The sequence below is a fragment of the Corvus hawaiiensis genome, chromosome 2 (assembly GCF_020740725.1).
Source record: "Corvus hawaiiensis isolate bCorHaw1 chromosome 2, bCorHaw1.pri.cur, whole genome shotgun sequence".
Classification (NCBI taxonomy): Eukaryota; Metazoa; Chordata; class Aves; order Passeriformes; family Corvidae; genus Corvus; species Corvus hawaiiensis.
The window spans coordinates 35,746,285-35,772,359 of NC_063214.1; the positions used below are offsets into that span (position 1 = coordinate 35,746,285).

General features: G+C 36.1%; 1 protein-coding gene and 1 long non-coding RNA gene across 2 annotated transcripts in view; one reads left to right on the top strand and one right to left on the bottom strand.

Annotated features, from left to right (window-relative positions):
• TENM4 (teneurin transmembrane protein 4) overlaps nt 1-26,075 on the bottom strand; it is a 1,366,951-nt gene that overhangs the window by 1,098,558 nt on the left and 242,318 nt on the right. The gene's annotated exons all lie outside the window — the stretch shown is intronic.
• On the top strand, nt 9,008-13,395 carry LOC125321484. Its single transcript, XR_007201555.1, has 3 exons — nt 9,008-9,499; nt 11,790-11,894; nt 12,846-13,395. It is a non-coding gene; the product is annotated as an uncharacterized LOC125321484 (long non-coding RNA).

The following is a 26,075-nucleotide window of genomic DNA, read 5'->3' on the forward strand; positions in this document are numbered from 1 at the left end:
AGTGAAGAGTTATTTTCAAGAAAGTTTTGTGGCTAAGTTCTGAATACCTAGCAAATTCCTGAGGAGAATGGTAAATGCAGAAAATAATGAACTTGGTCTGGGATTCAGTCACTTTGCAGAGATGTGAAAACTCAAGGTGACTAGGAGGCTCCCATTCAACTCTTCCAGTAGAATATACCATGTTAAAAGAGAAAAAAAGAAACACAATGGAGGATTTTTTATTTTAAAACCCCCAAACAAACAGCAACAACAACAAAAAGCAGCAAAAATCTACCCTACACCAAACAAACCAAAAAAACAACCTTGAACTTTCTCCCAGACAAAGCAAAACACAGAGTTCTAAAATTACTTTATCCTGGAGAGAGAAACAAAATTGACAATATGTTTTCCCTGCTGAAAATATGAATTTTGTTTCGTCCCTTCCAATGATGAAATGCAATCTTGTTTTCCTGTTTTATTCCAATTTATAACAAAGTAAAATTCTTTCAAAAATGGCACTGGTGGAAAACAAATTTGTATCTTTCAGCCAAGCACTGCCTTCAGAAACTATAGAAACAGTTCACTGAGACTGAAGTGGACAGGTTGATTTAGCAGTTAGTCTTTCTCATAACCTTAATATTATTTAGTATAGAGCTACATATTCCTGGCTTCAGGGTTTGAGTGGTTCATAAAGTTTTGTTCTGACCCTGTGCACAGACATGAAGCCCATATTTACAATATTATGTCCTTACTGTAAATACAGTTTAAAATGAGATAAAAATATTAAAAGCTTCTAATAATTTAACCCTGTGTCAGAAATGCGCCTGAATCAATTTTCAGATGAGAACAGCACAAAAACCGCTCATGGTAGTAAAATCCATGGACTCAGGAAAGTTCCTAGGCACTGGAGTATGTTGCTGGGTCATTAAGCTGTTAATACGTTCTTTGGCATGAATTTTGCCAGTCTTTCTCTACAGTTCCCAGATAGAGTTTGGCTGTCAAAATATTCTAAAGGTCGTTCCCAGTAGTCAGTTTCTACACAGCCTCCTTGTATCTAGAGCCAAGTCACAGTACTTAGCCTCGGTGTCAGGAAACGTTTCTGGGCATGTTCAGTTTACCAGAAATCAAAATATCCTGGGCTTTGGCAGTCCAGATGTGTGTGTTCCCTGCTGTTCCCCCTGTTCATAAGGGTAGGCAGAAAACACAAAGTTACTAAGATTACTTCTGTCTCAAAACATAAACAGGTTAGAATGTATGATAAAAATCAAATTAAAAATTCTACAAAAACTGAAAGCATGATTGAAATCGAGGTCTCCAAAAGCTGAATTCGTAGTCATTACAAGGTAATCCCTTGACTCAGTCCCTGTGGCAGTCTGAAGGGACACAGCCAGAGAAATATCCATAACCAAAGAAGTAAATCCAGGTTGGAACTGGTCTGTAAAGGAACTGTGTGTATTCCATGTTCATCAAAACATCTTGAAATAAGATCTGGAATGAATAATGTCATTAAAGGGTTAAGGTTAGGTGGAGAGAATGTGTACTTCATTCAGAATAAAGGGTAGTTTTTTGGGCTGTGTGATGCATTTCTGTGCCTGAATGTTTGCACTGTTGTCAGCGACACAAAATGAAAAGATAAACAACCAGAAAACCATAATACAGATTCTTAGAAAGATAAATTAAATTCTCCTTTACTTTTAAATGCAACATCATCCTACCTCTTTCATTTGCCAGCTCTTCTTAGACACCAAAAATATAAATTATCAAACAAAAAGCATGTTTTCTTTACAGTATATTGCCTAGCTCAAGAGAGCCCTGATTCTTATTAAAATATACAAGTGCATTATTATTAATAATAATAATTCCAATTTATTACAAGTTTAAAGAGCAATGTTATCTTTAAATTAATGCAACTGCTTTGTTTGTTTGGAGTTTTTGAGACTGTAACTCGGTCTCAGGGATGGTGTTGAACCTAATACAAACTGTTCTCCATCTTGACTGGATCTTCGAGATGCTATCAAAATATCTGTGACCAGGAAGTAAAAATTAGCAATATTTTTTAGATTTAATGAAGTTGAAAATACTCAACATGAGAAAAAAAAGGCAAGGGTAGGTCTCTGGAAAAAGTAGTTGAATCATAGAATGATTTAGGTAAGGAGGGACTTTCAAAGACCATCTTGTTCCAACCCCCTGCCAAGGGCAGGGACACCTTCCACTAGACCAGGCTGCTCAGAGCCACATCCAGCCTGGCCTTGATCACTGCCAGAGATGGGTCATCCAAAACTTCTCTGGGCAACCTGTGCCAGCATAGCACCATCCTCACAGTAAAATTTACAAGGAGGTTGTAAATTGCTGGTTGACAAGAGATTAGAAACCTTAATCTAATACAGGTTCCTACTGTGGCATATTTACCAGGTAGCTGAACAGATATTTTCTAAATAACGATTTGCAACCTCGTGACCTTTTCCTTCTTTACATTCCCATTTCCCTTAAATTAGCACTCTAAATTTTCACTCTAAATTTATCAAAGTGTCTCTCAGCAATCTGACAGGTTATAGCTACATATTGAATAGAGGAAGCATGGATTTTGAAAGGGAAAACAATTTCTTAGAAATTCTACTCTGCAAGAATTTCGTGTCTGCCAAGAGTTTAAAAATTGATACATACTCAATGGAAATTGCTATTATGCAAAGAATAAAAGATTCTAGCAATAGTTTGTTGTTGGTATCTTAATTATTTTTGTACTTTGCAAACAAAGATTTTGAACACATAAACTAGAGCTAGCTGAAATGCTTTTTGATTCAAACCATATTCAACAGAATTGAGCGCTAAACAGAAACTCTTTGTTTGCTCTTTTATTTTTTAAAAAAATTATCAGTCTTTCTTTAGAAAAAGAAAACAAAAAATCACTCCAAAAGGCTAACAGTTTAAAAATGTTGATTTTTCAAGACCTGAAATGGTTTTGATCGTCTCTACTGTATATCAAGGAAATCACCATTCACGCCATCAGTCTTGTAGGCTCATTGCCTGCAAAATGTCTACCAGTCCTATAACTAGCAAGAAATGTAATTCATCTTCTCACTGTCTCTTGATCTTTTCTGTACCTTTTCTCTCCTGTAGCCTGTGTTGGAGGCTTTCACCTCATCTAGTCACATGGGAAAGCCTGGTTGGGTATATGACCCATATAAAACAAATATTTACCTCAAAAGTTAAGGTCTCTGTAAGGACACCACAAGTCATAGAATCATTATAGAATGGCTTGGGTTGGAAGGGACCTCAAAGGTCATCTAGTTCCAACTCCCATACTGTGTGCAGGGATGCCACCCAGTAGTCTTTTCTGTATAGCTGACTGCTGACATTCTCTGCAGGTCCCATCACCTGAATAACATATGGCAAATAGGCTTCAATATCTTCACTGAATCAGAAATATTCTTCTACATCATGTATTTTGTCTGCAGTTGTAGAAATTACAAGGAATTATACAAATAACAGCAGAAGCTTCCCAGGCTTAACTATTTTCAAGGAAATCTTAAGATGAAACTGTATAATTTATTCTATTATTCTGTCAGAGATACAAGTAAACCATACTACTGTATTGTAAACCCTTACTTATTATAAACCCAACTGAATTAATATTACTTGCCAAATTGACATACTTTCACTTTGTCCTGTGTGTTCACTATAATGGTTTGAGTGTGGAGATAAGATTTGTGGAGATCTTTTTTCATGATCCCCAGTCCTGGATTTGGAGTCAAACTGTGCTAGCTCTGTTTCACAGTTACTTTAAGGAGTACTAACAAAATTTGTAGGTGACTCCTGCAATTTTCATCTCTTTCGTTTCAAGTAAAGCTGTCCTCACCATGTGTGTTGGATTAAAGTTTATTTGTTTTCTGTCAGGTAAATAGTCTGACTTTCCTGAAATGTGTGTCAGAAGAGAGATGAAAAGAAACCCAACAAAAAAACCTGTTAACACAACAAGAATTACAAGTGAACCACTCATGGAAAAAAATGGCTTGTTTGTAACTTGTGAATTGTATGTTTGCAAAAGAAGCATTTGAAGGCATCAAGTCCCTGACAAAATTAACAATGGTAATGTTCATGGTCTTAAAGGTAAACTCACTGGATCTGTGATAAGGGGGAGTGGGAGGCTGGACAGACAGGCTTTAATTTTCTTTTTTTAGGTCAAATTATAATATAGGCCTTTGTATTATATATTCCTGAGGTGACTGAAAATCTGGAGCAGATTTTAACTCATGCTGAAAGGTTTAACATCTCAGAGCTGCTTCCCTGGGCCTCACTACTTTTAGCTTTTTAGCATTCAGAGTGTTTTTTAGCTAGTTAACTACCTCACGTTTTCATCTTTGTTTATTAGCATTGCAAATGAGTTCATATTACAAAGCTTACTATTCTTTACACTGTATTTCATGATTGTCTCTAAGGCATCTATAATTATGTGAAAACAAACTTCTTCTAACAATTCCTGTTTCCAGAACATACAACATTTTTTGAAACAGAAGGCTCCAAAGGGACTAATGTGATTTTTGCATTACACATCTTACAGCATACCTTGTTTTGTGTTGCCAAAAGATAGGATTGTCTTCTCATTTAAAACATATATTTTCAAGACGCATGAATACATAGCGGAAAACACAGTTTTTTGCGTAATTATCTTCTGGTTTAAGATGTGTACAAGTCTAAGTTTTAAATACCATTGAAAGATTGTTTCCCCATGGCATGTTGCCTGAAGTACATTTTATTTTGAATGCAGATTTAAATAAACATCTTGTTTTTTTTCCCCTGTAGTCATTTAAGAAGCTGCCAGAGCTCCTAAAAAAAAAAGTCTTCACCTCTCTGTAAAACTGTGAATATTTGCGGGCAGCCAAAATAGCAGTAGAGAATTTACTGCAGTAAACGTAAGCTGAAGCATTTTGTTAATATAAATGGAAAATTATTTGTTAAAATGTCTGACTGAAATAAAGGTTCCTGATGTAAATGTTTATTTTATCTAAAAGTAAAAAAAAAAAACCAAAACAACCCAAACAAAACCGCCTAAATATAATTATGGATCCTATACACAAAGAAAATATAGCTGTAAGAAAAAAACCTACACATTACACCTTGATGTAATGATGGTATTCACCTGATGATAAAAGGCAGATAGATGATTTGGACATACCCACTGTTGTTATGTTACAAGTCTAATTAGAAAAATACAATACATAAATATATATGGGAATTGGTTTGGTAGATGATGCTTGCCTGCCTAGTCAGGAGCTACTTTAAGGTCTCTTGAAACTGGAGCATTGGATAATTTTCTAAGAAACTAGATTAGAAATAGAAACATGTCTCTGTCTCCCTCATGTATCCTGCTCTTATCAGCAAACCCTTGATTAAAGAGTTTTATTGTGTTTTAAAATTATTCAGGAAAATGAAGCTACTTGTACTTTTGAGAGCCGATCCAAAATCCACTGAAGCCTCTAATAAGATTTAAGTGGTCTTTGGATGAGGCAATAGATGTTAATATGGCTGCTTCAGTGACTCATCCAGTCTATCTAATACTCCTGACTAATCTTACTTGGCTTACTGTCTGTTTTGCTTTCTAATGGTTGGACTTTGCATAATTACAGCTGAAGGTAACCATAATGACAAATCATCACATTTCTAGAATGTCTTGAACTGAGCTTTGTAATTTAGTAAAAATAAAGAAGAAACATAAGATCCAGCTCATATACTGTATGGTTCCCAGAGGGGCAACGAGGAGGAACAGAGTAATATTATTTTCCTAATTCCACTGCTTATCTGCTTGTACTAAGCAGGCCTTACAGTAGTGTCCACTGCAGTCAGACTGAGGATTTTTATTTGTTTTGGGATTTTTTTCCTCTGTGTAGACACTAAAGGACCTGCTGTCCTTTTTTTTTTTTTTTTTCAGCAGTTTGGTGTTAAGCTGTCCATAGAATAACAGAATGAATGGGAGAGAAAGCTATCGCAGGAAACGTTGCAAGGTCAGCTAGGTTGCTCAGGGCAATTCCAATGATAGAGTCTCCACATCTCTCTGGGCAACCTGTACCAGTGCTGAACATCTTCACCAAGGTAAAAAAAAAAAAAAAAAAAGACTTTTAACCACATTTAATTGGATGTTTTGGTATTACAAATTGTACCCCTTCTCTCTTGTCCACTATCATTGCATTACTGACAAGGTTGTGGCTGTACCTTCTTTATTGATTCCCATCAGTATCTTTTCACAGGTTTACATTCCTTCTGAGCCTTTTCTTCCCCTGATTCAACAACCCTAGTTCTCTCAGTCTCTCCACATATGAAAAATGCTTCAGCGTCTAAGTAATCTTTGTTTCTCTCTGCTGTACTTCATCCCATATATATCCACGTTTGTCTTGTACAGGGGAGCTCAGAAAGGAACACAGAACTCCAAGCGTGTCTTATCAGGACCTCTAGCAGACGGGAAGAAACACCTCACTCAACCTGTTGTGACTTTTCTGCCTAATACATTGCAGGAAGTCGATGTCATGCCACAAACAGTCACTGACGGCGCATGTTCAAGTTCTTGTCCACCGGGACACGCAGGTCCATCTCTGTCAAGCTGCTTTGGAGCTGGTTGGTTCTCAGCTTGTGCTGGTTTAGGAGGCTCATCATCCTTGTGGCCAGGATTTAACACTTTCCCTTCAGTGAACTTGAGCTTTGTGTCAGGCTGTTTCTCTAACTGCCAGGTCCTTCTGAGAGCACAACCATCTGGTTTATCAACCACTTCTCCCAACTTTTTGCCAAGTAACTGTGGTCTTGTCAAGACAACTATTTAAGAAGATTCGAGTATTTTGGTGTTGTAGGTTATATAAGTGCTCAGAAAAACATTTTGTATGTTATCTGGATTGCATGAATCATAAATATTCAAGATCTATTAGCTGGGTTTAAGAAGCAAGACTCATGATTCTTTATCAATGCATATGCTGCTCTGATCACAATTCATACTGGTTTGAGGGTAAATATATCACTTCAATGAGCTGACAGACTTCTTAATATGTGCTTTTTAGGAGCAAAAAATTCTGTAAGATAAATATCTCTGTAAATCTACCATTATGAATGTGCACTAATGTATACAGCAGGATGAATACATTAACAAAAATCTGTCACTCCTATCCCTCTATTTCTTTCTTCACTTTGCTTTTTAGCATGGCAAGGCAACCAGATTGAATAACCCTGTAACTCTGTTCCCTTCTGTTATCTTTACTCTATGTCTTTTATTTTCACATGCATTCTACTTGAAAATGTTCATAATTATAGTGCAAAGAATATATCTTATTTTGAAAATGTGTTGTATTATGAAAAAGTGTGGAAATGTATAACAAGAAAGGTTGAGTGCTGTAGTAAGTAAAAAATTATTGTCAATATTGATGGCATTAGCCACAGCCCTTTTTCTCTGAACATTTTTGATTATACTTATTTGAAGAGCAGTCAAGATACAGAAGATCAGAACTTGGTCTTAGCTGCACAGATTTAAATGCAGGGTAACTGCACTGTGTTTGAGTGTTCTTAATTAAATAGCTGAATTTTAATTTGGTTTCCAAATACAAAAAGTGTATTTCACTAGCAACCTGTTAGGGTTTTTTCTTCATACTCCTTTGATTCATTTCTTCAAAGTATGCTTTTTAATGCATTCTTTTATAAATTGAATCACAGCTCATTTTTTATTTCTCATTGGAATATCATTTAAGCATAAGTCAAGCTCTGCCATATGCAGTCAGACGGTTTAATAGAAAAGATTACTTAAATTCCAAAAGAACTGATTGAAACAAAGCCCTGGTGGATTCCTCAGTAAATATTTTTACAATATTACACATACCTTATAATGCTTTCTTAATGACTGTAGACATTGATGGGCTCTGGGACAGGTTAGATTCAGCAATCCAGGCTAAAAACTGTGGACAAAATAAATTCCTGAGCCCAGACGTCTGTTTACACAGACCAGAGCCTTTATTCTCTTGTTCATTCATTGACAGGACCTGGAATATCACTTCATTTTTTTTATTCCTTCCTGAACTTGGGAATTTCTGCTTTTCCAGGTGATGAACCTAATTCCAAGCTCACTTGGAAGCATATTCAGAGAATTGCAAAGGTGCCCTACCATTTTTGACTTTAGGGAAGAGCAAAATTCATACTGGGGCATGTGACACAAGATGACTGGTAAGAGCACAGCTACAGAGCAAGCTGGTACAGGATGTGTAAGTACTTCAGCTGGTTTCAAAAGTACTCCTATCTGATAACAAAATCTACAGCCAGCTCAGAAGGAAATTATTGAGTAGGGTTATCCATTATGATTTCAGTGCACTTTACAGAACACATGATATATTGAGCCTTTTGCTGGAAAACTTGTCAAAATATACCCTTACTCTTCATGTTTCGAGGTTTCTTTTCAAATCTTCTATTATCTTTTATGTACAGAAATTACCATGGACAACCAAGAAAAGAAAATTACTGTTTTAACCAAGAAGAAAAAACATACCCATTGGGGATGTTGGTTGACAGACAGCTGAATATTGGCCAGCATGTGCCCAGGTGGTCAAGGAGGTCAATGGCATCACGGCCTGTGTCAGAAATAATGTGTCCAGCAGGACAGGGCAGTGACCATAGCCCTGTACTGGGCACTGGTGAGGTTATACCTCAAGTTTTGTGTCCAGTTTTGGGACGCTCACTGCAAAAAAGACATTGAGGTGCTGGAGCATGTCCAGAGAAGGGCAACAGAGCTGAAGGGTCTGGAGCACAGGTCTGATGAGGAGCAGCTGAGGGAGCTGGGGCTGTGCCTGAAGAAAAGGAGGTTCAGGGGGCCCTTATCACTCTCTACAACTGTCTGAAATGAGCTCATCTACCTAGGTGGGGGTTTGTCTCTTCTCCCAGGCAACAGACAATAGGACAAGAGCAAATGGCCTCAAGTTGCACCAGGGGAAATTTAGTTTGGATTTTAGGGAAAATCTCTTCACTGAAAGGGTTGTCAAGCACTGGAGCAGGCTGCCCAAGGAAATGGTGGAGTCACCATCCCTGGAGGTATTTAAAAACATGAAGATGTGACACTTAGGGGCATGGTTAAGTGGTGGACTTGGCAGTGCTGGGGTAAACAGCTGGACATGATGATCTTAGATTGCTTTTCCAACCTAAACAGTTGTAATGATTCTGGGATTTACGATACTGTAAGGTTGTGAGGAATACGGTAAAAAATAGACTTCATCTTATTTATGTCTTCAAGCTATCTGAGATTTCTGTTTCTTCCAGGTGATACCTAATCATATAATTTCAGTGACAAATCTTAAAAACTACTTAATAACTACCTTTATTTTTTCCTTTCTTTTCCCTTTGGTTTGTTTGTGCAGCCTCACAACATCTCCCTTACCCTTGGAGACTGAAATGACTTTGAAATGATTTGCACAAGTATCCTTGGAAGTTCCCAGTGCAGCAGAGGGCTCTAGACCTTTGTTTCTCTAGAAAACAAGTGAAATGAGGGTTCAATGACTGTGTGAAGGTAAGATGTAAAATCATTACAGCCTTTACTACTGGCTGATGAGTTTTGGAAATCTTTGTCTGAAAACAGACATAATACATGCACAAAGGAAGAAAAACAGAAAATAAGAGCTACAGGATTTCTGTACAAACTTTGTAGGCACCTCAGAAAGCATTGAAATCTTCTTTTATATTTAGACCTCGTAAGTTCAAGAAGGAAGGGAGTCACACAGCTAGCAAGAAAACATGATTATTGCTAATAAGTTTGGACGAAGTCTCATGAAAACATTGTGTTCCAAAAAAATTATAGGAGGAGAACAAATTATTTGATTTCTAATAATATTTTTCTGATGGTTATTTTTATGATGATACAAAATTATAGCTCCCACAGTCCCCTATCTTCTGCACAAAGAGAGCTTTTACTTAGCTTATGAAAAGCTGGGTCTACAAAATCTACTTTGCATTAATGAAAAAACTGTGAATGTATACATGTATACATATTATATTATCTGCAAGGACTACCTTAATGTTTTTGATTCGGTCAATAGAGGGGCAAAACCGTAATGCTGTAGACAAGTAAGAAAATTTCGATTTCTTGTTCTTATTAGTAATATAAGGGATTGTCATGCTAATATACCAAGAGTAATGCAATAATTGCAATTGATATAAATTCAATAAACAGGAATAACTTGAAAAAAATTAAAATTCTATTCTCTTAGGTATTAGCCACGTTTAGTTACAAAATTTTGAAAAGGAAGGAATATCTAAAGACAACAGATGGAAATAAATAAGTAAGACTCTTTGAAGTTTCCTTCAAGGCTATATTTAATAAATCAGACTGTAAATAGGAATGGAGTTAACAGAGTTATGGTGATTTTTTCCTATTTTTCCCTATTTTATATCTTTATTGGATACATCTATTTTGATTTGATACTAAAGTACTCATAGATTGCTTACTGAAGTCACCCTTTGACTTCCTCTAATAACTCCCACGTACATAACTGGTTAGATATTCATTTTGCTATGTAGTAAGTGCTTAATTGGCTTTATCTAATCTGGGTGTAATCAGACACTCAACAGAGCAGAGGATTCTTTTAACATAAATATCTCCTAAAGAAGAGAATGTCTGTGCTTCAGCAGCAGCCTCATTAGGGTTGTCCTGAGAAAATTTCCTAGTGTGGAAATGCACTAGTTAGGCTAGAAAATTAAAGAAAACATATTTTAAAAGCTTTCTTATTAGAAAATAAGTTTCCCTGAGCTGAAAATTGCAGTCACAGACAAATAAACAGTTACAGATGTTGCAATCCTGTTTGCTGTAGACAGAGCAAGTAATTTAAAGTACCTCTGGATTCTGGTTTAGCTTGAAGCTGTTCAGTGGCTTTGGGCAAGGAGAAATCTTGTTTTCTCTGGTATACACTTCTGTAGAAATATTTCCTTATTCTAGTAGATTTTTTTCCCATTCTACTAGCAATGGTGGGGTTCTTTTAGGTTTTAACTACTTAACACCTATGCTGTAAAATGAAAACTGCCAGATAGAGTGATGTAGAGCTGTCTACTGATAGCACCAGAGGCTGCAGAATTGTCAGTTTGAGCAGGTCAGGGAACAAGGCTGTTTAAGCCATGTTAAACTGTTACAATTATCTTTGCTGTCCTCTTTTGATGCAAGAATCATCTTTATTGCATGCAGAATTGAAAAAAGGTATGGAAAAGCAATGGACTGGAAAATGACACAATACTTGTGTTATATTGCACCCCATTGAATTTAAAATAGCAGGAACACAAAAAAATGGGCAAAAATTGGTTCTGGGGCAATGCATGTTCCTTGTTCTGTGAGAAAAATAAGCAAATTTGGATTTGACAATACTATTCTAGGTTCAGTTGTGAACCTCACAAAGCCTTCAAATGAGATAATCAACTAAATGCTTCTATAGTTCTCGAACATGAAAGACTAGAATTTCTGATTGCAAACTTCCAGCCCTGATGATTCTTGACAAGGATAACTGGATCTACTCTTTTCCAATAGCTCAGAAGAGTGCTGTGATAGTACTGCCCATTTAATGTGAGTACTCATCTCTTTGACATAAGAGAAGAGGGAATGAAATTTCAAAATCCTCAAAACTTCTGAAATGCTTAAGGTATCCTGTGAAATACTTATTGCTACCATAAACAGGCTTGTTCACTTTTTGTTAAGCTCTGAATACTGAACAATGAACGCTCCCCCTAGGGAAGTCCCTAGGATATTGAATATATAAAAATAAATAGAACTACTAATTTGTTTAAAATTGTTTATCTCATACTATACAATCCTGCAGAGCTCCAAGACACTAGGAAAATGGTGTAGGGGAAGTGAGGAATGTCCTTTCAAAACAAGAGCAGAAGTTTGCATATTTGTGAGTTCTGTTTTACTGTATTGAATGGTAAGTCACTGAAAAAGTGTCTAAGAATAAGACACATATATGATGTTTTCACAGTATATTTCCCTAGTGATTTGAGCTAACCTATAGCTTGCAGAGTTTTTGAGCTGAAGTTATCTTTTGTTTGTTAGATCTGGAGAGATTCCTTTTCTTATGAATTTAGTTGCTTTTTCAACTTTATCTCAACATTAAGTACTGACATAGGTTTCTACTGTACTGAGTCCCACAGCTATACTATATATATTGTAATAGCATATCTGTTTAAGTTGTCTACCGAGTAAAATCACCTCGTTTAGTTATTTTACACCCACATTTCTCTATTCATTATAATTTCATGATACCTTATCATGCATATACTCTATGGACCCATCCAGTCTGGAGAACTGTGGCCAGTTTAGTCCCTTCTGACTGTTCACTGCTTGCAACTGGAAGCTATTCAGTACTTGGGATTGATTCACTCCCCTTTAATTTATCTAAATTTACAAAAAGACATGAAGCGTCTGCAATATCTGTTGCACAAATTACTTCAGTAAGGCACAAGCACCCAGGGAAATCTGTTGCAATACAAAACAGAACTTTCAGAAACTGGCAGATACATAAATATAGGTAATAATGTATAAAAATACACAAAAATATACACAGACATAAAGACTGTGCAAGCAAATTAAACAGGACTGCAAAATGCATCACATAGTTCCTAAGTTTTCTAAGACCAACAAGACCTTCTGATCTGCTCTGCTCTGCAAATAGCTTACTCCTTTTCTTTATACTGTCTTAAAAGTTTATATTGGTTATAATACAGAGAAACCTTAGCTTGAAACGCAGATCATGTCCCCGTGATGATTCTTATTTAAATAAGGAAAAATGGAAGTCAATTTATTTTGATTTTATGACCAACTTTTCCACTAAGTCTTAGATGAAAACCTTTACTTTAACTCCTTATCCATCTTGCAGGTTCACGGAATGAAGTTCAAGAGCAACAGAAATATGTTTACTGCTTTGAATCTATTGAGAAATAATGCATTTTGCTCTTTCTATACTGCTCCTAACCGGAACATTGAAGCATGGACATTCAATTTTGAGCCATGTGGTGAGGCACTTAATGATACTTGGGCTGTCTTGAAGTTCACTGTGAGAATTTACCACAGCTGATGTTGTCACGTGAAATGTGCCATCTGGTTGAACTCAGAATGAACTCAGAACTCTTTAATAGATCTTCCCTTTGGGTGAAAACCAGAAACATAAAACTTGAAAAGGACTTATAAATCATAACAGATTTAAATATGACAGGAGGATTTTTAAACATGATTATCATGATAGGATTTAAGGGCACCTCCATTGCCTAAACCAGATATATATCAAGAGCTAAATAAGATGGGGTAGTGGAAATCTTTCTATTTAGGATTTTTAACTTGATTTGGAGATCTCTCATTGAATTTGTCTACCTTGCTTGAGAAGGCAAAGAAATGGCAGATGAGGCTGTGGATTTTTAAATCCTCTTTGGAATGAGTCAAGCATTTTAGAAATTGTTTAAACTAAATGTGATCTTTAAAATAAAAGTCTGTAAAACAAAACATAGTCCTGAAGATTTATTCTGAAGATTTATAAAGCAGAACCGAAGAAATCTTTAAGAAAAACATGCTCTAAAAATGTTTAATGTGTAAATGTTCCTATATTTAAAACTAAACTGGCTTTTTTCTACAATCATCTCTTAGTTTGAGACAAAAATAAATCCTCTAGAAAATTATGTGTTTCTAAAACATGTATGAATTCCCTTCTGGTACAGCCCAAACGATGAACTCTAGCTTCAATAAAACTGAAATTGTGCATTAGGACACTATTTTCACTTAATAATAATGCAATAATTGGAATGTTAGCGTAGAGAGACTAAATAATCTCTGACCACTTCCGAAAACACTTCATGCTGCCATTCCTATGTGGGCTTGTAGGCTTTGCACACAACGCATTAATGATTCTATGATTCTAAGGCTCAGCAGAGTCTGATGACCATTTTGTTAAACCTCAGGAAAGTTTGTGTCACCATGCATTAATTTTAATTAATCTGGTGTGGCACTCTGGTCAAAGGACTTTCTCTGTACCACTGTTTTTCTTCTAATTTTTTTATTTCTTTCATTGATTTGAAGAAAAAAATCTCTCCTTCTTCAGGGCAGAGGTTGTCTTTCATGCACATCTTGTCAGGACAGAAATGTTCAAACACAAACCAAGAATCAACAGTAGTATTAAACACTTTGCATTCAACTGAACTTTGAAATGGGTCATAATCTTTGGCTGAGGAATTATTCTGCTGCAGATAAACTCACTTTCTGCAACAGCAGATAATTCTTATCTTGAACAAGTTGTGATGTCAGCCAATATCATTATCACACTTCAAAAATAGGAGATAGCTGAAAGAAGGTAATTTAAAAACAAATAAACTGAACTTCAAAAGTGTAACAGCAGCTTGAAAGTGCAATTATGGGCTCTACAGTCAATATTGTTCTGTGTATCTCAGCTGGTTGATAAACTGGTGAAAGTACTTTTAGCTACTTCTGTCATTTTAAACTTACAAATATTTTTCTTTCCTGGTGTACTTGGAATTTCTTCATTTGTGTTTCAAATCTTTTTTTTCTACAGAGATCCTAATTTAGCAAAATGATTAATTGTTAACAAAGTATTAAGCAGAACATTTACTTTTAGCTTTTTTAATAAGGAAGAAAAATGCTTCTGTGAATCTGTAAGCAGAATTGAGTGGGAAATAGTTTCAAACGATGATCCATGTAGCCAGTTATTCTGGGCTTGGAGTAAAACCCAAACCATTCAGAGCTGGCAGCAGACATACAGAAATAATTTTGATTTCAGTGGTGTGAACTCCTATGCTGGTGGTGTCAGATATGTTTTCAATTCCTTGCTTAAAAGAAAAAGAAGAAAAGGAAAAAATAATAGAAAAGAAAAAAATTGGTTTTGAGTTTCATTTAAAGCAGAATTTTAGAGTTTTTATAAAGCCTAAACTAATGTGACTCTAGGAAAATTGTAATAAAATTAGTACATAGTCCCACGCAAGTATTCTATTTTATATTTAATTACCATAAAACAACACTGCCAATCAACAGAAATCCAAATATGTACATTTTATCTATATTTGGACTGAGACAGGTAGAGTGGATGAACTCATGTCTCGAGAACTGGTTCTTAAGATGCACCAGGACACAGAGAAGTCCCAGCCAAGCTGTGCTTGGACAAAGAGCTGTGTCCCCCAAGTGCAAGTAGATGATCATTGTCTGTGCATATTATTGGCAGGTGTTTTGTTATTACCTCTTCCCTGGCCTTTACCAAATACGTGATTCTGAACTGTAAACGATTTCACAGTCAACATCTCATCCAAAGAAGATAAAAAGACAAAATTTTAGTAGATTAGTCATGTTTTCCATAAACAAAAAAGACAACAAAATCGATGAGAAAATTCTAAGTGGTTGACTTCATTCTGTCAGGAAATTATATGCACAAAACCACACAATAAAGTAGACAAAAGAATGCCACAGTCATTCTACAATGATTGCAGCAGCCAGTGGCCAGTGAGAGATAATTTTCTACAAAATTGGTTTCTGATCTCTTAGTCCTAATCCTCAAAGGAGAATGAAAAATAATTTGAAAAGAGAAGATTGAGACCAAATAATCATAACTTTGATAGTAAATATAGTGAACTGAATAATTATATTTGTAGATATGTATCACATATTGCAACTTTTCTGTGTCCCTCCCTGCTAACTATTGTCTCCTCCAGAATTACTAATTTTAACTTTTTTTAGCAGGGTCTGTGACATGGATGTGATTGTTTCAAGCTGTAGGATGAAGCATTTGTAGAACACTGTCACACTGGTGTGATTGTAGTGCTAGGGGTTGAAATTTTGGAGGCTACGGTAATCAAAGAAAACTAACAGATGTGTAGGAGTCTCAATATATTTGTGACTGTGTGACCAAGCTGATATGAAAATGTGAAAGAGTTTGAGGTTGGGTTTTTTTGGTGGTTTTTTTTGGTTTTGTTTTTTTTTTTTAATGTCCTGTGACAAGCAGCATTAGCTTAATCCAGAGACGTGGGAAGTGGGTAAAATTCAGTGGCAATATCCACAGAGAAAGAAGAAATATCCTTAGGCAATTGATGTTCTACGCTGGCTTGCAAAGCACAGCTGGTGTGTTTAAGTCTTTGGTTTGTTGGCTTGAAGAGCCATGACTCTCAGCATGTGCCAGGTTTGTCAGCTGCAGAGCTGAGCCCATTAGAAATTCCCACTGCAGGGACACACAATACAATAGAGCACAGGAATGAGCTGTGAGGTTCATTTTTCTAATGGAGCAAGTGGTCCTGCAGTGGGGACTGTCCAGTGGCTATCACCAAACTACATCTGCAAATAGAGATGTAGTTGAGTCAGAATAGTGATAATGAAACATAGATTTAGAAGAAACATAAAGATTTTAGTTATAGGCTAGCTGTGTTGAAATTTGTTAGAGGAAGGAATTCGGGCCCAGCTAGAGTTAATTAAAATAGTTAAGAGAGCTGGACCTGAAATGGGTTTTAAGATGTTAGTAACTGATTACCAAATAACTGATATCTGTCATTTGTATGCTTGTTTAGCTGTGCTTAGAACAAGGAACAGAAACATTGGTAAGCTGGTCTAGGGAACAAGGACAATTACCGATTTCCTCCCTCTGTGAGAACCTATTCAAAAGTCATGCAAGAAGAAACTTAGAGGTCATTAAAGTAATTAGGATTGTTAAAGTTCAGAAAGGCAAAAAGGTCAAAATGAGGAAGATGAGTTACTTCATCTTCCTTGGGACCACTGACCCAATTCAAGACCACTGACTCAATTCAGAGCACACACTACGCATGCTTAATGACATTTAAGCTCATTTCCATACGAAGCTGAGAATAGGAGGTGTTAATGTTATGAATATGCATTTTGTATTTTGGATATTCATAATATTTGGAAATAAAAGGTATCATGTTTGCTTGTATCGGGGCCTGCGTCTTAGGGAGCTATCCCATGCAGAGCCTGGTGCCAAATAAAACATGCACTTTCTAACTCTAAACTGTTAGAGGGTTTTTTGTCCATCTCAGTTGGATATCAATATTAGATCAATATTCATATTTTGGTAAATCAGTAACACTGATATACAACCTCAGCTTGCTGATATCCAGCTTGTGGACTTCTCTTTCACTTATTTGTTCTCCTCCTTTCAATAATTTCAAAGTGCAGTGAAGAGAATTCAATAAAAAATATTTACTTTTTGCAAAGCCTGGTGACCCTGCTCTTTCACTACAGGCAGTATGAAGTGTACTAAAATAATTAGAAAATTCTGTCAGATATTTCAGAAATGTTTTGTACAATTTTAGGTAAAGTGTGATTTGGAAAGCCACATGAAAAAAAAAGTTAGTAAATAGTAATGAAATGCTGAATATACATGGTGTGCTGAAAGCTCCTTTATTTTTAAATTTCCAAACTGTTTTCTAACTTCTGTAAGTTTTCAAAAATAGTGACAACTCATCTTACAGAAAGTGTGAACACCAAGTACTTCTCACAGGTTTCTCTGTAAACCTTCAGATAGTATCTCCAGACCAATCCATAGAATCAGTCTTCCTTAAACCTCTGTAGAATAAAATAAAATTCTCTTCTGCCTTTTACAGAATGGAAAAGAAAGGAACTGGGGCTATTTGTCTAACATAACACATCATTTACCAATGAGGCAATTTTTAATTTGAGGGGAAGCTTTTGTTCTCTGACATGGTAGCAGACACCTTAAATTAAGTAAAGAAATTAAAAAAAAAAATTATGGATATCAGAGAGAAAATGAAACAAGAAAAATATGTAGTCTTTAAATAAAAATACTTAAGAATAATACATACAATTTAATAAGAAAAGTATCCTTGAGCTTTGTCATCAAGGCTACATCTCATACACACAAAGATAAACAAAGAACTATACAACTGTGATAAACTATGATAGCTTCAATATCTGTCTTGTGTTCCTTACTCAGCATCAGAAGTCTTTGTTATAACTGAATGCATTAGGAGCCAAATGAGCTTGTATGAATTGGCATGACCTTACTGGTGTCAAAGCATGATGTTACTGGCACCAAACAAAATTCAAGGGCAAGGACAACCTACTTAGTAAATTATGTGATTATCTTTCCCACATAGCATTATTACTAAATGGTTAGATGAGCAGTACATTGAAAGCTAGTCCTTTTCATAATTTTGAAAATATAAAGTATCTTTCTGGTGATTGTTAATCAACAAATTAAATATTTCTCAGTCATATATAAACCAATGACATTGAAGCCTCCTATCACAGTCTTCTGCTTTGCAAAACACTTTTACAAGCATTGTGGTAATCATCATTATTCTGAATTTCTGATATTACTTTTGGCCAGACCCAAAATAACTCATATGAAGAGCTGTATGGCAGTACCTCTTTTAGTCCACCATAGAAACAAGAATCACTCTGTTGAAAAAAAAAAAAGAGAATAACAAAAGATACCTCTACAATGTGAGTGCCAATATTACCAGTAAAGTTCTTAAACACAAAAGATTTAAAAAAAAAATAGTTGAACATATCCACTAGTTATTTTTCAGAGAAGAAAAGTTGTTTTATCTCTTAATCCATTATAATAATTATTATCATTATGGGAAGTACCCTTCTGATCAACACATCAAGCTCTATTATTTTCAGTATAGAGAAGTAGCAAGACAAGGACGTTATTTTTTCCCAGAGAGCTCATAATATGAGAGACAGAAGCTAAATCTATACCAATAAATTAAAAAGCACCAAGAAGTATTCTGAGGCACTGGATTTCAATTGCTTATGCTGTGAAATTGTCAGAATGGTTTTAAGCATGTTTTTGGACAGGTCCAGGCAGCATTCTTCAAAATGAACCTGAAGCATGTATCAGGAGGTAGTATGAACCAGAGGCAATTCCCAGTCTAATTCAGACACCTTTCACAGATCATTAACCCAACTTTCACAACACAGAGGAGCTATGCACAGTTCAGCCTCTGTTCCCGTTGCAAGACCTTCAGAGAGAGATGGGCCAAAAATGTCTCATTGAAGTCTCTAGCCCTCAGTTAGCTACACACAGCCAAGAGAACATTCTCACTTTTTGCAGTTGAAATCTGGGACAATAAAGTATCAATCTTTGTATTGCTCTAAGTGATTCACTGTCAAATTGATACCAAAATTCTCAGTTTGTCCATGAAGTAGAAAATTCTTATTGTTACCATGTCCTTTCCCCTTCACATGGGCACAGCAGGAACAAGGCTGCATGAGCTCTACCAAAGTCATGTTTTGCAGAGGCCTAAGAGTGCCTCAGAGAGCCAGGCATCCACAGGCATCCTCTGGGGTGCTGTGTTCAGGTCTCTGGAGTTTACAATTAGAAGGATACTCATCTGATATGTTCCATTTTTAAGATCCACCTTTGCTGTTTTACCTTCTCCCTGTTCCTCTGATCAAGCTCATATTCCAACCTAGAAGTGTAATTTTCAATGGCATTTCTGCACTGGCAGTGCACTAGTGTAGTAATACATAAATATTTCTGCAACCTTATGATCCATTTCCTTGTGAATTGTCCTGTCACACTCACTAGACCTCCTCATGCTCTCAAACTGAAGAAACTTTAAAAGTATTTTTTCTGAAAAGGGATAAAGAGGAGAAGCCTTGTAGCCCATATCTAAATATAGCTCAAAATACTTGATAGTGAAGAAGGTGACAAAGTTTGTTACACTTATTGTGTTTTTGGTGGTTTTTTTTCTTTGTTTTCTCACTCAGCTTAGTATGGCATGCTCACTTTGGGATTGCCTGCTTTACAGAACAGGCTTCTTCCCTTTCTATTTGATCACCCAAGCCAGCAATGGTTTGAACACTTGAAAAGTGGGTAACCTCTGTGGATGAGACAGGGACAAAAGGACAAATTCTGAAGTTGCTAACTTAAAATCCAATTGCTTGATTAATATAAAATAATGCATATTTCTTAGCATTAGAGACACAAGAAGGGATTTAACTTTTTAAACTGTAATGAGATGAAGTTTCATTCTCGTCTGCCATTTCCTAGTTATAACAGTTAATAGAGGGAAAACCAATTTAATTAAACTTCAAGAAAGGCTAATCCGATAATGTTGTGAAGTGGATTTACCTTGACTCCATGTCAGAAATCTGTTCCTAGACTGCCCCTCTGAAATAAATCTGATGTCAACTTTTCTACAAATTCTCTTACTGGATTCATTCAGGATTCAGACTGGAGGGTCCTGCTGATTCATCTATTTTATATAATAAGAAATATCTGTGACTACAAGGACACGTGGACTCTTCTGAGGACAAGGTGTGGCCCTTGCAGAGGTACAAAAGTGGGTGAAATGGCACAATCTTTCCAGCCCTGAAAATTATAGTGACTCTGTGACCTTTACCAGCTCTGAACTTGTATTTCTAGGCAGACCTACACAAGTCTCTATATGGTCCCTGGGTTCCTCAGAATTGAGTTGCATCACTCTGTGACATCTGCAACTTTTTATACAAATAGTTTTCTTATATCTAGGAAGAATTTCTGTACATGTAAAAGACTTTATATTTTGAGAACTTAAAGTCCACTTATATGGATCTGTTGGAGTGAGTCTAGAGGAGGCCATGAGAGGATGCTCAGAGAGCTGGAGCACCTCTGCCATGGAGACAGGCTGAGAGAGTTGGGGATGTTCAGCCTGGAGAAGACAAGGCTACAGGGGCCATTCTAGTACCTAAAGGAGATCCAAGAATGCTGGAGAGGGACTTTGATCAAGGGTGCCAAGTGACAAGATAAGTGGAAATGGCTTCAAACTGAAAGAGAGTAGATTTAGGTTACATATTAGGAATAAATTCTTGACTGTGAAGGTGGTGAGGCACCGGAACAAGTCACCCAGAGAAGGTGTGGAGGCCCCATCCTTGGAAGTGCTCACGGCCAGGCTGGATGGGACCCTGAGCAACCTGGTCTAGTGGAAGGTGTCCCTGCCCATGACAGAGGTTTGGAATGAGACGACCTTTAATATCCCTTCCAATCCAAACCACTCTGTGATTCTGTGATTCTATATTAATATATGAACATTTCTGAATTTCAGTCTTTGCAAACTCAACATGGAAATAACAGAACTGGTTCTTCTTCCAGTATTAAAAGAAAATGTGTTTTTCCTCTGACCTACTGTGAATTCTACAATACTCAAATGAGAAGAAATAACTAGCAGGCAATTTTGGAGGCATCTGTGTAAGGACAATGGTTTAACACTGGAAAATAGGATTTCAGTATTGGCTGATATGTTAAATCATCAGGAGAATGAGAAAAAATCATATTGAATCATTGAGAATGTGTGAGTGGAGCAACAGCAGGTCCCCACTGATAGGATACAAAGATAGATAAGATGTTGATATTACTAATAAAACCTGCAAAGGAAAAGAGAGTAGAGAGACAGAAAAGAGAGAGGAGTAAAATAAATTTGGAGAAAGTACTGAATACTTATTCCAATTACCATGCTGCTCACAAAAAGAGGGATTTATCTGAAACTGCAAAAGAAACCTCGGAGGGAAGGAAACAGAATATGCTTGTTTGCTATTTACACTTTTAAAGGGCATTATATTTAATTTCTTTTTTTTTAGAGAAACCTAAACCAGAGATTTATATAAGATTAAGGTCTACAAATGGCATATTATCTAAAGGCCTTCATTCACAGTAAATTAGTGAAACAATTTAGGGTTGGATTAGATCACCTGAAACAGCAACTATGAAAACATTTTCTAAATTATATGGCATGGCTCATTTGCATCCAGCAGTTCCATTTATGATACCAATAGTCAAAAATAGCTGCAAATCTGAAGCACCAAGATTCTGGAAGACAGACTTTATAAAACCTTAAAATAAAATAAAAATTACAATGCTGGTAGGTACAGTATAGCAGAATTTATACGAAAAATTAACATAGTATCACATGACACTGTAATTAAAAATTAAATTTTATGCAAGATGGATGGCTTAAATCCTATGATAGAAGGATTAAATCTGCTTCACTAACAGATTGCAAAATGCAATTGTTAATTTTGTGCAAGAAGAACTCATTACACAAGGTCACCCAATAATAGCACTCTTGTTCCACTGCTATTTAATATTCCTACTCTTGATTTAGATGACAATATAAAGGTATTTCTGATTAAGTGATGGATAGTACAAAAAAAAAAAAAGCAGTGGTATGTAAAACAAGAAAGACACTTAGTTGATGTTCAGTCAACCTGAACTGCCAAGCTTCACGGTCACAGTTCAAGGAAACAGGATGATAAAGGTTTGTGTAAAGAAATACGTTAGGGAACAAAGGAAATCTGGGAGATTATGGTTTAGATCCAAAATATTCCACAGGAAAATGGGTGCAGTCATGACTGGAGACAACCTGAAGTGCCAGTAGCACGTGCACGCAAAGGAGTTCTGAACACCATGTTGTGTGCAAACTGCTCCCTTAGAAGCTTTAGCCTAGGGCATCATAGAATGGTCTGGGTTGGAAGGGACCTTAAAGATCATCTCATTCCAATGCCCCTTCCACTAGGACAGGTTGCTCAGGGCTCAACCTGGCCTTGAACACTTCCACGGATCACTTCCTGAGCTTTTTTTTTAATAATCAATAAACCATGTGTGAGAAGTATGTTCTCTCTTTTTGCATAGGAAAACGTAATATGAATTTTTTGGATTCCTTCCTTTGTTGATTAGGTTGTAAGAAATATTTCTGTGGTGATTTTCAGATTACTCACCACTGCACACCAGATGGGGGATATTCCAGAGGATCTTGACACATAAGAGGATCTATTTGCAGCTTGAGATGAAAAAAGCAGATTCCATAAAGAGCTGCTAAGACTCAAAATCCCTATAACAGAGAATAGAGGGAATTGCAACACAGAGGTGAAATAACAGCATTTTTCTTTCTGCTACGGAGCAGTATGTAGAAATTTATATGCATGGAGATTCCATATTGAAATATGTGTCCTTTATAGTTCTGATTACAACCTCCTCTGAAATGTTTTAAATTTACAGTGTTTCAATACATTACCTTTCATATTTTTGAATAAGATCCTTTGCAAAAAGCATTTCTCTAAAGAAAAAAAAAAAAAGGAAGGATAGAAGAGAGGAGAACAAGGGGATTTTCTTCTAAATCACTTATCTTTGACTTCTATTAAAAAGAGATTTTAAATTTCATATAACTGTGTAATGTCTTCTGTTGAATAACGGACTTTTTCCTACCTGGAGGCTTTAATGATGAGTTTAAGGATTTGTTTCATTAAAAAAAAGCACCTTGCTTCCCTGAAGCCTTTTCTTGAACAGACATCCCCTTATTCAATAATGCTTTTATAGCTGCACTACCATAAATATTTTTTTCCAGTGTGGACATCCTTGAAAATCATTGAGCTTTAGAGTAATATAGATTAATGCTTTTTATTGAACTTTACTTGTGAATTCAAAACATATACTGTAAAGTTCTTGTTACCTATTTACTGAATTTATCTTTCATTGTACTGAAATGCTTTTTAACTCGTGTGGACTGATGCTTGCACAGCCTTAAAGATGACAGCAACCATAAGGTTGAAATACTGAAGACTATCAAAAAACCAAATGTGAAATACTCACATCTTCAAGCACTTAGAGCACAGGACATATCAAACGTGAAAGAGAAAAGAAACCAGATGCATCTCTATGAATGAGACTGAAAACAGCACTGAAGCTTACAAACAGAAGAAAATTTGGGCACTGAAAGCAGATAAACTGTTTTTTACTGAAACTATGTGTTTCAATGGAACAGATTGATTTGTAGAAAGCAGGATGTTGTTTCTGCAATTTTTTTTTAAGGCACATATCAATTTTCAGAAAAGGTCTGTTGGGATGTCCTTTAGGAAGTGGGAGAATGATCTTGCAAATCACAAGCAAATTTCAGCATTACTGTAGATGAATATTCTAACCAAGTGCTTTCTGATGCCATTTTTAGTATGTAATTTAAGTGTCTTCCTTTTGTTTTGCCATTTATCTGTTTTGCTTTGTGTTTCCAAGAAGATTTCTTTCTGCTAAGTATCTTGAACATCGATAAGATAACTACATGCCTGTACACTGTAACTACATATGGGACAGATATCACCGGGATTGTCACCATTCAGGCATGCATGTCTCAGGGCTCCAAACTCACCTATGAGAGCAAGCTTCTGATAATAATTTTCCTGGGGCAAGTTTTGTTTATCAGTCCTGAAATGAGTTATTAAACAATATTACAGCTGAACTACCTCAGTCTGCTCAGTTCTGCTCTGCAGGTAAAAATTGTTTGCATAAGGATCATTACAGACCTTTGGGATACTGAATAGACACAGATAAGGGACGTCCAAATAGATGTTCTTACTATTGAAACATCAGCCTTGAATGACACCTGTAAAGAAAGGAGGGAACTCTTGGGGCTATCTCACACTTTTGAAAATGGAAACCTGTGCCAACTCACAGTACCACATCTAATCCCAGTTACTTTAACAAATGCAAGCAACATAGTCCACATGAAAATTTTTGATCCAAGTGCCCTATGACTGGAGCCCATTCATTATCACTGTGAAAGTCTTCTAGAAGTTCCCGCACTACGACCAATACTTTGAGGCTGACACTGGTATTGCTAAGTCGGAAAAAAAAATAGAAAAGATGAGTATTATCGCAGGCCATTAGTTAAGCATGTTCTTGGCTGCTAGGCAATTCTAAAGTTTCTGGCAAATTAAATGCCATCTTATTTTAGTCTGTCCATTCTTTACCTCTTTTCAGAAGATGGATACATAAATTCCTAATGTTCAGAACTTCCTCTACATCTGAGTCCTTCTTCAAGATGATAAGACATATGAAGGTGAAGAACAGTAGTCTAGAACAACTTGCTCCATAGTCCTACAATTTCATAGCTTGATAACTATTTGCAAAAGTATCTGGAATACTTTGACTGACCCTGAACACAGCTAAATGTGAGACAAGAGAGGATGTCAAAGTGTTATCAGTATCCATATCTTAAAAGCACTTTTGTCCAGAGAAAATTTATTCCAAACATGAAATAAGAAAGTCTAGTAATTTTTCAGGTAAATAAGGACTTCTGAGGTTCATTGCTGATGTTTGCGTTTTTTTGGGGAACACCAATACTTGTCTCTTCACTGAAACACTTTGCTTCTCAATTAATTTGTAAGGACTTCTGTGGTAGTGCACTAATTTGCTATTTTCTGTGAGCACCTTTCACAAAGAGAATTGTTCTCAAGAAACCCACTAGTTGATGAATATAATAAACCACAGCCAAATGTAAGGATTACATCCATAAAGCTGGTCATGACCTCATTGCCAACTATATGACAGGAACTAGAAGACTTCTGTCAACTCAGAAAATCACCTGCTTGCCTAGTAAAGCCAGTGTTGGTTTCACCAGAGAAAAAGAAATCCTTAACTCTGGAAAATCCTTGAAACACAGAGAAGAACTTATGCTGTGAAGCAGGCTTCTGATTCCTGGGGTGTTCTTTCTGAGAGAACATAAGACATGATTCTCTGAAAAATATGTGTCTGATTCCAAGATGTCAGATGTCAACACTTATTTTCCTTGCAGCCTTTGCTTGAAATCCTCTCTCTCCAAGCGACAAAGTTTTTCACATTTTCACATTTATTTTACACTAGCTTAAAGAAAGACTAAGGATTTCTGGTAGCAAAGCTTTACTTTCACGAGGAAGCCGAGCAATTGTTTTAAACATAAATACTTTGCTCCCAATGAAAATATTACAGGTTTGAACATTTGCTTCCTCACAGTGGTTGGCACTATAAAAACTCCAGGAAAATGGAAGTTTGCTTTTCCTTTAAAACAGCAGGAAAATATTTGACCAGGTGATTCTTTTTTTTTTAGTGCAGCTGTTTGTGATGTTTATGGTAAGCAATGACAAGTATAAATGGAGAAATTATGACAAAGTTCATTTGTGTTTGAATGCTAAACTTACACAGATTTTGAAGAAATAATGACATAGTAACCTACGGATGACTCCATTCTTACCAAATATAAGTCACAAAAAGCACAAGAACAGAGATCAGGCTCTCTGCCAGAACTTTAAATGAAGACATGACAAAAAGAAGAGATACAATGTCATGGCTGTTGTC